Here is a 13,804-nt window from a genome sequence, read left to right on the forward strand (position 1 = left end):
AGGCCCTTGTGGTTGTAACACACTTTTTGCGAGATGTGCAAACTGCCGTTGTGTAGGCGAGATAAGGCAGATAGGCACGCTGTGTAATCTGGCTCGTCGCCAGCACTTTGCTGCTCCTTTCCCTTTGGGTTTCCTTCGTAGCTGCTAACCTCAAGGCAAGAGCCTGTGCCCCACAACGGGGCCCCCACCCCATCCACCCACCCAACGCTGCCCTGCACTCACTCTGCTGAGGTGTTGGCCAGCTCTTTTCTTCAGCCGGCTTCTCTGCTTGTGTGGTTCAGATAGGAAGCAAAATGACAATACCTGCCAAATGTATGGAGGGCTTTTAATTTATGGCTTTAAAAAACCACGCAGAGAAAGATGTGCAGATAACTTGGAGCAGGGCAGGGGCGGGGAGAGAATCAAAACACAACTGCTGCTTACGATGTCTCAAGAGAAAGAAAAGTCTTGTAAGATCGCTCCCTTATAAAGGTTTAATTATTCACTTGTTTTGTTTTATTTAAACTGTTTCTATACTGCTTGATATCCTAAGGTCTCTAAGTGGTTGACATTAGGGATGTGCTCCGCTTCTAATCGGACCGGCGAATTAGAAGCGGAGCAGGGGGCTTCGCCTGCCCTTAAGGTGGAGGCGAAGAGGATTGGGGGGCCGTTGGAGCGTGGCGAAGAGGATCGAGGTGAAGGCGGATCCTTCGCCTCGATCCGGAGCTCTGCCGGAAAGGTAAGTGGGGTTTACCGGGCCCTGCCGCTGTCACTGTCGCCCATGCGGCGACAGCGGCAGGGCCCGGTAACCCCCCTCCGCCCTCCTCTCCCTTACCTGCCTCCGTCCGCGGTCCGTCGGCATCTTCAATTGAGCCCGCGGTTCAACAAGGAAGTCTGGGTCAATTGAAGATGCCAACGGACCGTGGACGGAGGCAGGTAAGGCCCCCCTCTCCCTTGGTCCCTTACCGGGCTTACCGCATGGGTGGCGTCAGCGGCAGGGCCCGGTAACACCCCCCCCCGCCCTCCTCTCCCTTACCTGCCTCCGTCCGCGGTCCGTCGGCGTCTTCAATTGAGCCCGCGGTTCAACCAGGAAGTCTGGGCCGCTCCCCTCCACTGCGGAGCTCCGATTCGGAGCCGGAGCTCCGCGGCGAAGAGGAGCGGAGTATGGGTGGAGCAGCGCGGAGCGGAGCGGGCCAATCCGAAATTTTCAGATCGGCCCGCGGGGCGGAGCGGGGGGTCCGTGCACACCCCTAGTTAACATATTATTATTATTTACATCCAATACAATATAAAAAGAATATAACAGAATAAATGCATTACAAACATGGCAGCAAGAACAGTAGAACAGAGCTGGGTCCTTGTCAATTACAAGTCGGGGAAAGCCTGACCAAATGCTTACAGGTTCAAGGGGTGTTTAAAACTTGCCACAGTTTCTGCCTCTTGAACCGCACTTGAGAGTGTTCCAGAGGGTGGGTGCCACTACCGAGAAGGCCTGCTTGTGTGCCATTACCTGGCGACACACTTTATATAGCACTGATAATGTGCCTGGCTGTTGAAAAGGTGTCAGAGGACACGGTGGTGCCCCAAGGAGTTGACAAATCTACAATTTGACCGGGGAAGAACAAAAGAAGGCAAGGGAAATGTAGACCAGGGGGAACAGGGAAGCAAGACGCTGTTGTCTCTGTTACTTGGGCTTCGTTACAGTCAGACAAAGAGCTCGTGCTGAAGGCAACCTGGAAAAGGGGAGAGTGGTTGAGGAGGCATCTGAAAGAAGGACCTGAAGCTACATTTTATGCTGTTGGCACATTCTCTGTTGCTCCTGAGGGCAGGGCTAGAACTTAATGGGTAGAAATTGCAGGGGAGCAGATTTTTGCAAAACCTTAGGAGAAACCTGCTAACAGTGGAGAAGTCTCTGTTTTAGGAGGAGGAGGTGGGTTTTCCTTCACTGGGGGTTTTTAAGGAGAAGATGGATGGCCACCTGTCAGGGATGCTGTAGAGCCTGCATCAAACCATCTTGGACTAGAGGATCTCCACCTCTGAGTGTGTGATTAGTTTTGTATTGTTAATTTTATCATGGTTGTATTTGTATTATCATTGCTACTGTTGCTATTATTGTTGTTTTTCTTGCCATTGTCATTATTGTAAAACGCCTAGAGAACTGTATTTCATGAGGTGCTTAATAAACCAATCAAATAAATAAATGACGAAGCGGACTGGAATCTCGCAGCAGTCCTAGAAGGCAGTTTAGGGCGCAATGATCAAATTCCAAGATGTGTCGACATGGACTAGTTTGCTCTTCAAATCCCTTGTCTTGCTTTTAATTGGGACACCGAAAGAGATGCATGAGATTGCTGGGCTGGTTGGTGTCTGCGATGGAAAATCCGGATGGTGGACCTTAATGTTGATTTACAACCAGGGAGTTGTCTTGTGCAGGAACATGGTGGTACGTTACAGGGCAACTTATTGGGTCCTGCTTTGCTGTCCATCTCCATAGCCGCTATACACCATTGCCTTGTGGTAGAGCAGGGAGGCTGTTGCGTCTTCCTACTCTCTCCATGCATTTGATGAAGTTGTGGGTCCCTGGCCGACGGCTGCTTGGCCACTGTGTGAACAGAGTGCAGGACTAGATGGACCCTTGGTCTGATCCAGCAGGGCTCTTCTGATGTTCTTATACATGTGAGTAGCACCCATCCACTGAGTCATCTCAAGCTAATCGGTCCCCTCTCTGTGCCACTCAACACCTTGTGCCTGATTGTGGCAGCAACAGTTGCCTTGGAGCAGGGTAACACCTTTTAAAAGTGCATCCATCTATCCATCCATCCATCCATCCATCTATCTATCTATCTATCTATCTATCTATCTATCTATCTATCTATCTATCTATCTATCTGCTTTTGCAGGTGGGCAACAGCCGAGGCTCCTCACCCCCGCCAAACGAAGCTAGGATTTCCATAGTAATGGCGCTGATGAATTGGCCGCTGTTGCCGCACCTTTCCCTCTCGCTCGAGGGAGAGTTTGGAAACGGGCCTTTCTGATTTAAAGGATTCTGAGCCCGTTGCTCGTATTGATTTTTAGCTTATCTGGCCCTTTAGCTAGAGGCTGCTCTTCTCTCAAAGTGTCTAACCAGATGTAACTTAAAGCAACAGAGAAATGTATATCATCCTTTCCCTCGCATTAATTAGGGCCTGCAAATGCATTATTTAGAGGGGTAAAAGCCGCAGCAGCCTCCCCTGGAGATAATTTAGAGACGGGCTGGTACGTGCCACTTGGATTGCAGGTATTGCATGGTGGGGTTGGGGGCACAAGTCGCGACGCAGGTGGGAGGGGCTCAGCAGCCCGGACCGAACACCAAGTGGCAATCCAGTAAAAGTGCCCGGCTTTTGGCCTAGACAAAAGCCACTGAGATTTGGAGGATTGGAAAGGAACTTTGGAGATTTTTTTGGGGGGGGGGGATTTCAAGCTGGAGTTTAACTCCCCCCAAAATGCAAGGTGTACAGCTCAAGCTGTGTTGCCTGGTGCATTTTTTGCCCTGGACTCTATTATTATTATTATTATTATTATTATTATTATTATTATTATTTACATTTGTATACTGCCCCATAGCCGAAGCTCTCTGGACAGTTTACATAGGATGTTTGTGTTCTTCCAGCTCAGGGCTGTATCGGATTCACATGTCTATTACCTGTTTAAAGTGCTGACTCTCATGTGTGAATGGGCTGACACAAATCAAGTACTAGAGAGGGAGGGAGAATGTTCCTAGGGCCCCAAACGCAGAGTATTTTGATGGAGTTGGTTCACAAATCCTGCCAAAAGTCATTGATTGATACACATACAAGTGTGGACTGACTGCAGAGGTGGCGAGGCTCTCTGTGTATGCTCATAGATGCACTGTTTGTGATGGTGTTGAAAATATGGTTCCGCATGGACCAGAAGTCTACTTGGAGTCCACTTGGAGTAGAGTCTTAAGTGTATTTGCTTCTTCTTCATGGAACTCCCTGCCTATTGATGTCAGGGACCAACAATTCATTTTCAGTGCCTGCAGTGCTGAAGCCATTTTTATTTAAACAAACCTTCCCTGAATGACCAGCCACAGTTTTAATAGCATAATTGAATTTTAAATGCTTTATTTCTGTATTTTGATTCCCCCCCTTTATTTTAGTGTTTCCAATTTGGGAATCTTGGGAATAGATACTTGGGGGAGTCATCTACACCTGCAGTTATTTGGGGAGTGGCGAGGGGACAATCACGGGGTTTTCCGCTTCCAGGATTGTCTCTCAGGGACCACACGCCAGCGAGTTGTCCTGGAAGTAAAGAGGGATGTTCTGGGGTCATTATTTATTTATTTATTTTAAAAAGGAGACTTTTGCACAATTGCGCAGGCATGATCCTGTGCAAAGGTGATTTTTTAAAAAATATACACAAGAAACTCAGTGCTGGAAGAAGCTGAGTGCCATCCCAAAGATGGCAGAAATGGTCTCCCCTTCACCCTCGATGCTTACGGACTCCCCCCCCCAGAGTTCCGTGCCCATTTCCTGAGCGCTGCTACTTGTGGGGAAGAGGGAAGACCCCGGGAGGGAGAGCCACACCACCCGCAGAGCTCAGGATAGTCCCGAAATGGCGGTAAAAAATGGGAAAACAGCAGTCCCAGCTATCCCAGAAGGACTGAGTGCTCGTGGCTGGTTCACCCCGGGATCGGTTGTACATCATCTCGACACGCAGGAATGACCTCGTGACCACCCCGGGGTAAATGGCAGGTGTAGATTAGTCCAGAGTGGTGTATAAATCTTGTCAATAAAATAATAAATGAATGGATAAATAACAGAGGTGCTGGGACTGAGTTTTCTTGTGGTTAAGGCCTTCAAGATGACTGCTTTATAGGGACTTTCCTCCCTTACAAGTTGATGTTTCTACTATGTGCCCCAAAGGTGGGAGAAAGCAAAATGGTCAGATTCATCCCTCCCGACTTGGAAGCAAATCTAGCCGTGCTCCCGTTCAGCTCTGTATGTATCACTTGGGATGGCTGCTAGGCTCGTCTCCAAAAAAACCCGCTCTGTGTGTCATCGCTGTTTTTTTTCCCATGAGGGCAGAGCTCTCAGAGGTGTCTCTGAAGGAGGCCTTTGTCAGGAGGCCGCTCTGGTACAGTAGGCTGGTCGCAAGGGGTCAGGGCAAGAGACAATGGCCAGGTCTGCAAGGCCCCATTTATTTACAGTAGCTCCTTTCATTGGCCCAGGGAAGCGGGACTCCCAAGAGGCCATCTTGAAAGGCCACTGTTTCTGTTCATTCAGGCCTGCCCAGGGCCGGAGAGGGCAGGGCACAAAGGTTGGGTGGGGAGGAGGGGGAGAGAACTACCACATTTTGTTTAGGCTCAAAGGGGGGGGGTTATTGTAAGTCACAGTCGGCCTGACGGAGAAAAGGCAGGATGGCGTGAGACTTTCGGGGTTGTTGTTTTGCAAACCTTTTAGGCTTGCTTAAACATGGCCTCCACTTCCCTGGGGTTTAATTTATGGCTCAGAGCCGAGTGTGGAGGTTATAATGCAGGTTCAGCCCCCGGTGCTTTTAAAAAGGGTTGGAGGCAAATCACCGCCTGGGTTTCAAACCATTGCTTGTCTCGGGAAAGGTTGAATTTTTTTTGCTGTTAGCTAACTGTTCTCTTGCACATTTCAAAAATAAGTGCTACAGGTTTTTCTTTGTTTTCCCCTCTTTTTGGTGGGATGAAAAATGTCCTTTTCCCTAACACACTGGGCTGCTTGACTTTTCTCTTACCTAATACAATCACTGGCCCGTTTTATGATAACCTGGATCAATACGCATGGCTCATTGCAATTCATTTTGATGGAAGCTTCTGCAAGGTTTCCTTGTCACCCAAACTTGTTGGCTTGGCTCCTCATTGAGCAAGGGTTTTGTTTGTTTATAAGAACAGTATTTAACGTTTGGGTGGAGTAAATGAGAGTCTGTCATGGTCTTTATCAATTTAGATACACAGGCAGGGATTGGAAAATCTGTCGGGTTCACTTTCTCCCCCCTTTGAATTCTAGAAATCTCACGTTCTTTTTCTCCTGAATATGAATGAAGAACTTTCCGAATTTTGGTAAATTCTTATCCAAAAGGAACTGAAATGAAATTCTCCTCCATCTTCACTAGCCAAATTCAATTGATATAGGACCTTGATGTACCTGCCCAATACATAGCTCTTAAGGATTGGACTCGATGGCCTTATAGGGGCGTTGGACTCGATGGCTTTATAGGCCCCTTCCAACTCTACTATCCCATGATTCTATGAGGAGCTGGCCAGAAAAAAGAGAGAGGTGGCAATTCTAATTCAGCACTAATATGACTGAATACTCAAAGCCCTGCACCTGGAGGGACAGATCTGTCAGTTTTGCTTTCTCCAGCATGATGGGAGCTGTAATCCAACACATCTGCAGGGCAACCAGTTGGGGAAAGCTGCTTTAACAGCTGCAGGTTGTTCGGTTTCCACTTATAGCAGCCTCCCCCAGATGTTTCAGACCCCAACTCTCAGAATTCCTGACCAGTGGGCATGCTCGCTGGGACTGATGGGAGTTGAAGTCCAAAAGATCTTGAGGGTGCTAGGTTGGGGGAATGCTACCATATGGAACAACCGGCCTTGCTATATCAGAGCAGGAATGTGTAGGTCCGGAGGTCCATAGGCCACACACTGGCCTACCCTGGTTTACAGAGTGATGGTGGCTAAAGCATCACCAGGGAGTGTGCCTGGTGCTCTCCCTGCTTCTTCAGCGCATGCTTATTTGAACATGTTCCCAATCCTCTATTAAACAAGGGTTGCAGAAATAATCGCTGGGTGCTGGTTGATCACCTGTGATGATGATCAGCATTTCCAGCCAGAGAAGGTTTACAAAGGTTGATGTGCCTTTCTAAGCTCACAAATGACAAGCCGGCAACGTCTGTGAATTTAACTCGCAAGGTGGTGGTCCGTGCGACGACAGCAACGAGGCTTATTCACCTTGAAGAGTTCACGCCACTGGCCCATGGCTCAGGGGTGCCCAAATGATGCATTTCGGGAAGGATTTGTTGTTGTACAGTTTCACTGTCCAATATCAAAAGTAGCTGTGCCCAGTTTGCTTTGAGAAGAGCGGTACGGCTGGGTGCGTTGATACAGCTTTTGGCACCTGTTAAACTCCTGTTTTTTTAAAAGGGTGAAATCTCCTTTGATTCTTTACAGATCTTTCCCTCCCCCAGCAACGCAGGCAGGATTTTTTTATTATTTTACGGGTGCCATAATGTCCAAATAAAGTTCCACTGGACATTGCACCCCTTCTCCCCCCCTCCCTCAAACCGCAAGCTTTCTAAAGAAGCACCTTTTTTTTAATGTAATGCATTTGTTAAACCTTATTAGAAATGCACAATATATCAGTATTAAAACTTCCCAGCATGCGGTCTTCGTGATGTGAGTAAGGACATGAGGTTAGAGGGACAACCAGCTGCATATCTGTGCTTTCCCCCAATTGTGGAGCGTGTTGCTATTTTCTTTCCTCCTCACCCCTTCCTGGGGTTGCTCCAGACTTTTCAAACGAGTGGCAAAAGAGGGTTTTGAAGAAGCGGGAATCTTCGCCACTCTCTTGCAGCGAAATGCACAAATTCCAAATGCACATTTTACCGTGGGAGAGGTGTGCTCGCTTCACTTTTTTTGTGTATGGCGCTGTAAACCAGGGTGACCATATGGAAAGGAGGACAGGGCTCCCACATCTTTAACAGTGCATTTTTTATCGCTGCACCTGTGAATTTAAGCCCCATGAACTCCGTTAACAGTAATGGGAACCTCATAGCGAAATCACTGCTGAAAGTTAACTCGGTGGTGCATTTAACCTTTCTTTGTTATATGTACAATGTTAAAGTATTTCCCTACAGGTTTGCTTGTTTTTACAGTGGGTGGTTTTCTTGAGGGAGACTGAACTCGAACTAGTGCAAATGGCCTCTCAAAATCCTCCACTAGGGTGACCATATGGAAAGGAGGACCGGGCTCCTGTATCTTTAACCATTGTATTGAAAAGGGGATTTCAGCATGTGTTATTTGTATGCATGCAGCACCTGGTGAAATTCCCTCTTCATCACAACAGTTAAAGCTGCAGATGCCCTGCCCTCTTTTGTATGTGGTCACCCTAGTTTAGCTCCTGCAGCTTTAACTGTTGTGATGAAGATGGAATTTCACCAGGTTCTCCATGTATACAAAGGACACCTGCTGAAATTCCCTTTTCAATACAACCGTTAAAGGTACAGGAGCCCACTCCCCCTTTTCATATGGCATTAAGGTGACTATTAGGGTCATATGTATGCATGGCAGCACCTGGGGAAATTCCTTCTTCATCACAACAGTTAAACCTGCAGGAGCCCTGCCCACTTGACCAGATACAAAAGAAGGCAGGGCTCCTGCAGCTTTAACTGTTGTGATGAAGAGGGGATTTCACCAGTTGCTACATGCATGCAAGTAACACCTGCTGAAATTCCCTTTTCTATGCAACTGTTACAGATATAGGAGCCCTGTCCTCCTTTCCATATGGTGAGCCTATGTAAGCGTGAGGAAGAGGCAAAAGTCCCTCATCCAGTAACATCACTCCTCTTCTGTTCCCATCTGAACCTCCAGCTGTGTTCTCATTTATTTCATAGAATCATAGAATAGTATAGTGTTGGAAGGGGCCTATAAGGCCATCGAGTCCAACCCCCTTCTTAACCCCTCTTCATCAACGGATGGACTCAACTCTGCCCAGCCCCTATGGGTGCTTGCCAGGCCTCTGTTGCCACTTGCCCCACCCCCGACCCGCTCACTGAGCGGCCATGCACCTGATGAACAGATCTGGCAGCCCACCTGTCTCCATGGTGAGCTGCCATTTGCATAGAAATGGCGTCTCAGGGATTTCCATAACAGTAATGTTGTACAAATGGTGGCCAGAAAACATTACTTTTATGGGAATCCCCAAGCCACTATTTTTACGTCAATGGTGGCTTTCTATGGGAATAGGTGTCTGTTGGACCCACCCAGCAGGCACATGTGGAGCGGGTTCACGGGGGGCGGGGACAAGCGGCTCAGCGAGCGGGAACCTGGCATGGGGAAGTCCGCCGGACTCTTGGACCCAGTCAGGCACTCACAACATCCCTACTCTTCAGTGTGGTGTAGCGGCTAGAGTATTGGACTCGGAGTCGGGAGATCCAGGTTCTAGTCCCCACTAGACAGCTGTCAATCCTGACACGCTGTAGACTGTGAGTTTAGTTTTGTTCAAGAGCTCTGCTGCCGGATCATAGAATTATAATGCCACAGAATTTTAGAGTTGGCATCTTGGAGGTTATCTAGGACACTCACCCACCCACCGATGCTGAATTCTGAAACCTTGCAACTGCAATGTCCCTAACTGCATCCTGTGTCCCACACTGGCCATCCAGATGCCTGCTATTAGTGTTTCCTCAGGAGACAAAGATACACTGCCTTTAAACAGAGAGGTTCAATTCCATCATCTTGGCCGAGAACCCTTCACTTCCTTTCTGTTTGAGGAGACGATGGGTGAAGCAGGGGGAATTGGGTGGGGTGAGGGGGTGTGGAGGAAGAAGATATTCCGTCAGCATAATGTTCTGGTTTCCTCCACCTCCTCCACCTTTTGCAGAAAGATCAGGCAGCCTTAAAAAGATCAGCAAGCTTAAATGCTCCAGTGTCCAACCACCCGCCCAGGCAGCCTGGCATGTCTTCCATGCAGCCTTGATAAGATTACCGAGTGCACGTGTGATCCCATGGAAGCAGGCGTGGAGAATAATATTCACTTAACAAATTACAGCCCTTACGAGAGCGGCTTTGAAATCCGTTTAACTTTTCAGCATCCCATACCCTTTTAAGTGTTCCAGGCGTATTCGCGCTGATAGGTTACCTTTTTTTTTCATTCCCCCGTAGGCTATAATTAGTGTCCCTTACACGGAATTGGCTTAGAATTGGATTTAAAGGAGATAAGAATCAAATTACCAGTATTTATCTTGTAAATTCCAAAAGATCTACTTAAGATGCTGTATAAAAAAGGATTTAAAAGGGGGAGAAAGTTTATGCTATGAAAATGTAAACTCTTAATGGCTCTGAACATCTAAAGAATTGTCTAATATTACACTGTTATTATGCCGTAAAGTTGGTGGAACAGCCGTTGCTACTTCATTCCTAAGTACCTTCTGTTTCTGCCAGTGGTTAGTTTCTGAAAAGGTGGTTCCAGGACTCTCATTTGCCTGGAACACGCACCTGTTGTCTTGCTGCCAAAGTTTTGAAGCTGGCTGTGCTTAGTCGGTGAAAAGAAAGAGCACTTTGCGCATTCTCAGAGGAACCCTTTCTAAGATCAACTTTCGCCTCTTAGATCCAAAGCCTTGTTGTCGAGAACCTCTTCTGAAACTCAGCTCAGGCTCAACAGAAGCTCCGGCCTGTGCCTTATTAATTGAACTGTGTTTCTGGATCTTGACAAAGACCAATCGCTGGATGGATTTGTTGGACTTGAAACATAATGGTACTCAAATCATAGACAGCTCGTTGCATGTGGGGCAGGGTTTTGCTTTTTGCTTTTTTTTTTAATGTCCACAATAAAAGCCATAAACTGTGTTGCGCTTGTTTTTATTAGCAAAATAAATAATCTCCCTGTTTTGAAGGCCTAGACGCCTGAAAGGCCATTTATTCTGTTTAATCCGTGTATTCCTGGAGCGCCAGAAAACTAACTATTTTTTTTTCTTCCAAGAGGCGTCTTATGCTTGAATGTCGAATGTGGCCGAGCCTTGTAACACTTTGGCCTCATAAAGGGCTTTGCTTGGTTAAAACATTAATTTTCCCATTAAACTGTTCAGCAAGATTTACCATACGCTACGAATCATTTATTACTGCACGCTTCTGAGGTTGAACTCCCGTGAACTTTGGCTCTGGTAAGGGATTTCCAGCCGTCGTTGTAGCTCTCCTTCGACACATGCACTTTTGTAACATGTGTGTTGTTGTCTCTGGCTGGCAGTTCTGCTGCTGTCGCTGTGTCCGAGAGCCTTGTTTTCCTAAGCTGATGAATTGCCGTGTGTTTCCTTTTCATTCATTCATTTATTATGACGGTGGTTATTTTCAATCTGGGTGGACGTGATGCAGATGGGGGTGGTTTTTGGAAGCTGAGGCTAAAGGGCTAAAATGGTTATGCTTCCCCCCCACCTGCCTTTTCACAAGATCCTTTTGTGGGAAGAAAGTAGTGAGGTTCCGGCTAGCCCTGTGTTTCCACCTCAGGAAGGTGGCACCATAACCGAGTCCCCATAATAGCCAGACTGGAATGTTCTCAAAGCAGAAAGTAGGATATGAATATTGCTGTGGCTGGGAGGGTTCCACTCATGTCCTGCTTACTTTTGAGTTCCACAGTCAACTTGTTGGCCACTGAGTAACCAAGACTGGTTTGGACCCTTTGTCTGATCCAGCATGGCACTTCCTTAGCTAGGAGTTTAGCCAGCATGTGTTTATGTTCATAAACAAAGCCCTACGAAGAGAGACTGAAAGAACTGGGCATGTTTAGCCTGGAGAAGAGAAGATTGAGGGGAGACATGATTGCACTCTTCAAATACTTAAAAGGTTGTCACACAGAGGAGGGCCAGGATCTCTTCTTGATCATCCCAGAGGGCAGGACATGGAATAACAGGCTCAAGTTACAGGAAGCCAGATTCCAGCTGGACATCAGGAAAAACTTCCTGACTGTTAGAGCAGTACGACAATGAAATCAGTTAACTAGGGAGGTTGTGGGCTCTCCCACACTAGAGGCCTTCAAGAGGCAGCTGGACAACCATCTGTCAGGGATGCTTTAGGGTGGATTCATGCATTGAGCAGGGGGTTGGACTCGATGACTTTGTAGGTCCCTTCTAACTCTGCTATTTTATGATTCTATGTGTACTTGATGTTTCTGGAATTGTGTCTCCCTCCACCCCACACCTTCACTGGGGCAAAAGGAAAAGATCTCTGGAAGACTCCATCAATTGCATCAATGGACTCATGCTTTCTTGAGTGTATTGCATACATAAAGGTGGGATATACATTAATAAACTAAGCATATATCTTAGTTTAACTCAACTCGCTTTGTTAGCGGTGTGAAAACGTTTTTGCGTCAGTTTTTAATAAGCCACTCTTCTTCGGCCCCTGGTTGATAAGTTCTTATGATAACAGAAGTGACTCCAATGAATAACATTCTAATTGTTATGAACTGTCTTGTTAAGTGTGTAATGGCCCACCATCACATGGATGTCACCAGCTGATGTTGAGCTTTGAGCCACAACTTAACTCTAGGGAGACTGAGAAACGTATGAAGGTGTCATTGATTGAGTCGGTCTATTGATCCATTTAGCCCGGTATAGTCTACTACTCTGACTCTTAAAAGAGGTCAATCCCATGGTTATCTTAACAGGAGATGCTAGGGATTGGACCTGGGACTTTCTGCATATGTTCTGCCATTAGCTACGGTCTTTCTTCAGTCTTGCTTGCCTTGAACACGTGGCTTCTACTCAACTCTAATTCTCTGGTGGCTTACACAGGAGGAGAATTGTGTCAGGATTGAGGGCGATTTTTCCTAAACCAAAATTGAATTCTCCCATCAAAAGGAAGGGAGTGCACAGCATCCTGATTTTCCAAGGGCAATCAGTTTAAGGGCAACAGCACCTTTGAAGCCAAGTCATTGCAGAAAATGAGTCATCCCCCTTTCTGACCTCCTAAGTTTGAAAATACTTAACCCTGGCAAAACCCGGCATATGGCAGCACACTTCTGTTTTGCTCCTACGAGGTTGAGCCACTGAGCAACGCACCGGGAGCTGAGCGTTTCTCCCATCAGTTTCTACAGTAAATATTTCAGACATCCCCCTTCTTGTTCTCTCTCCTTGCAGTAAATTACATATTAAAGTAGCTTGGTAACTGAGCAGTGGTTGCTGTGCGATAAGGTTGAGGAAATCAATATGTTTGCCATGTGCCTGCTTGTTTATGACACTCGCCTCTAGAACGGTTGAGCAATGTTCTGTTTGTTAAAGCTACATTTCAGAAAGGCAGCCTCCTCCTCCTCCTCCTCCTCCTCCTCCTAAAACAGAGTCGTGATCTTACCGGGAAAAGGTGCAACAGTTATTGATTTCTCTTCCTTCCTAAGTATGGCATTACGTTCTTTGAACACTGATGTCTTGCCATCGGAAGAGTCTGCCTCTTCCTTCTACTCTGCACCATGGAACACAGTGTGTAAACTATAAAATAACCTGAATGGCAAAATTGGATTAAACTGCACAAGCCAGGTTTGGCGGAAAGGTGGCCAGGCAAGAATGGAGGGTTGGACACAGTTTTGGTTTATCTTTTTTTGGGGGGGGGGGGGAGAGCAAGCTTCTTTCCCCATTTCTCTTTTTGCCTTGATTTCTTCCTTCCCCTGCCTATGAATCTTCCTATCTTCCTTTCTTCCCAAAGAACCATTTTATTCATTATTTGATGTTTTGCGAGAACACTTTGTAACCTGGTTTTGGAGAGAGGCAACGTGCACGTGGCGAGAGCCAAAGGTGTCAATCAACTGTTGGCTTTGCACCAGGGCAAAGTTGCTGGACCCTGTGACTGTTGGCCACATGATGGGGTGGCAGAAGAGCCGGGAGGCTGCAGTAAAGGCTGTTTTTCAGAATAGAAAAAAATACTGGGTCAGGCGTATATTAAATTAAAATGTCCTGTTTGCAGAATCTGTCAACAAAATGCCACCCGGAATATACTACATTTCTACAACAATTGTAGTATACATCTCTACACAATGGTTCCATTGAGCCATCAATATAAGGCAAGGATTCACCATTTTTGGTTGGCTTT

At 46.9% G+C, this 13,804-nt stretch overlaps 1 protein-coding gene across 1 annotated transcript in view; it reads left to right on the forward strand.

Moving 5' to 3' along the window:
- ZBTB16 (zinc finger and BTB domain containing 16) overlaps positions 1-13,804 on the forward strand; it is a 210,598-nt gene that overhangs the window by 22,759 nt on the left and 174,035 nt on the right. The window lies entirely within an intron of this gene.

Source organism: Elgaria multicarinata, chromosome 12, assembly GCF_023053635.1.
Source record: "Elgaria multicarinata webbii isolate HBS135686 ecotype San Diego chromosome 12, rElgMul1.1.pri, whole genome shotgun sequence".
In the NCBI taxonomy this organism is placed as follows: Eukaryota; Metazoa; Chordata; class Lepidosauria; order Squamata; family Anguidae; genus Elgaria; species Elgaria multicarinata.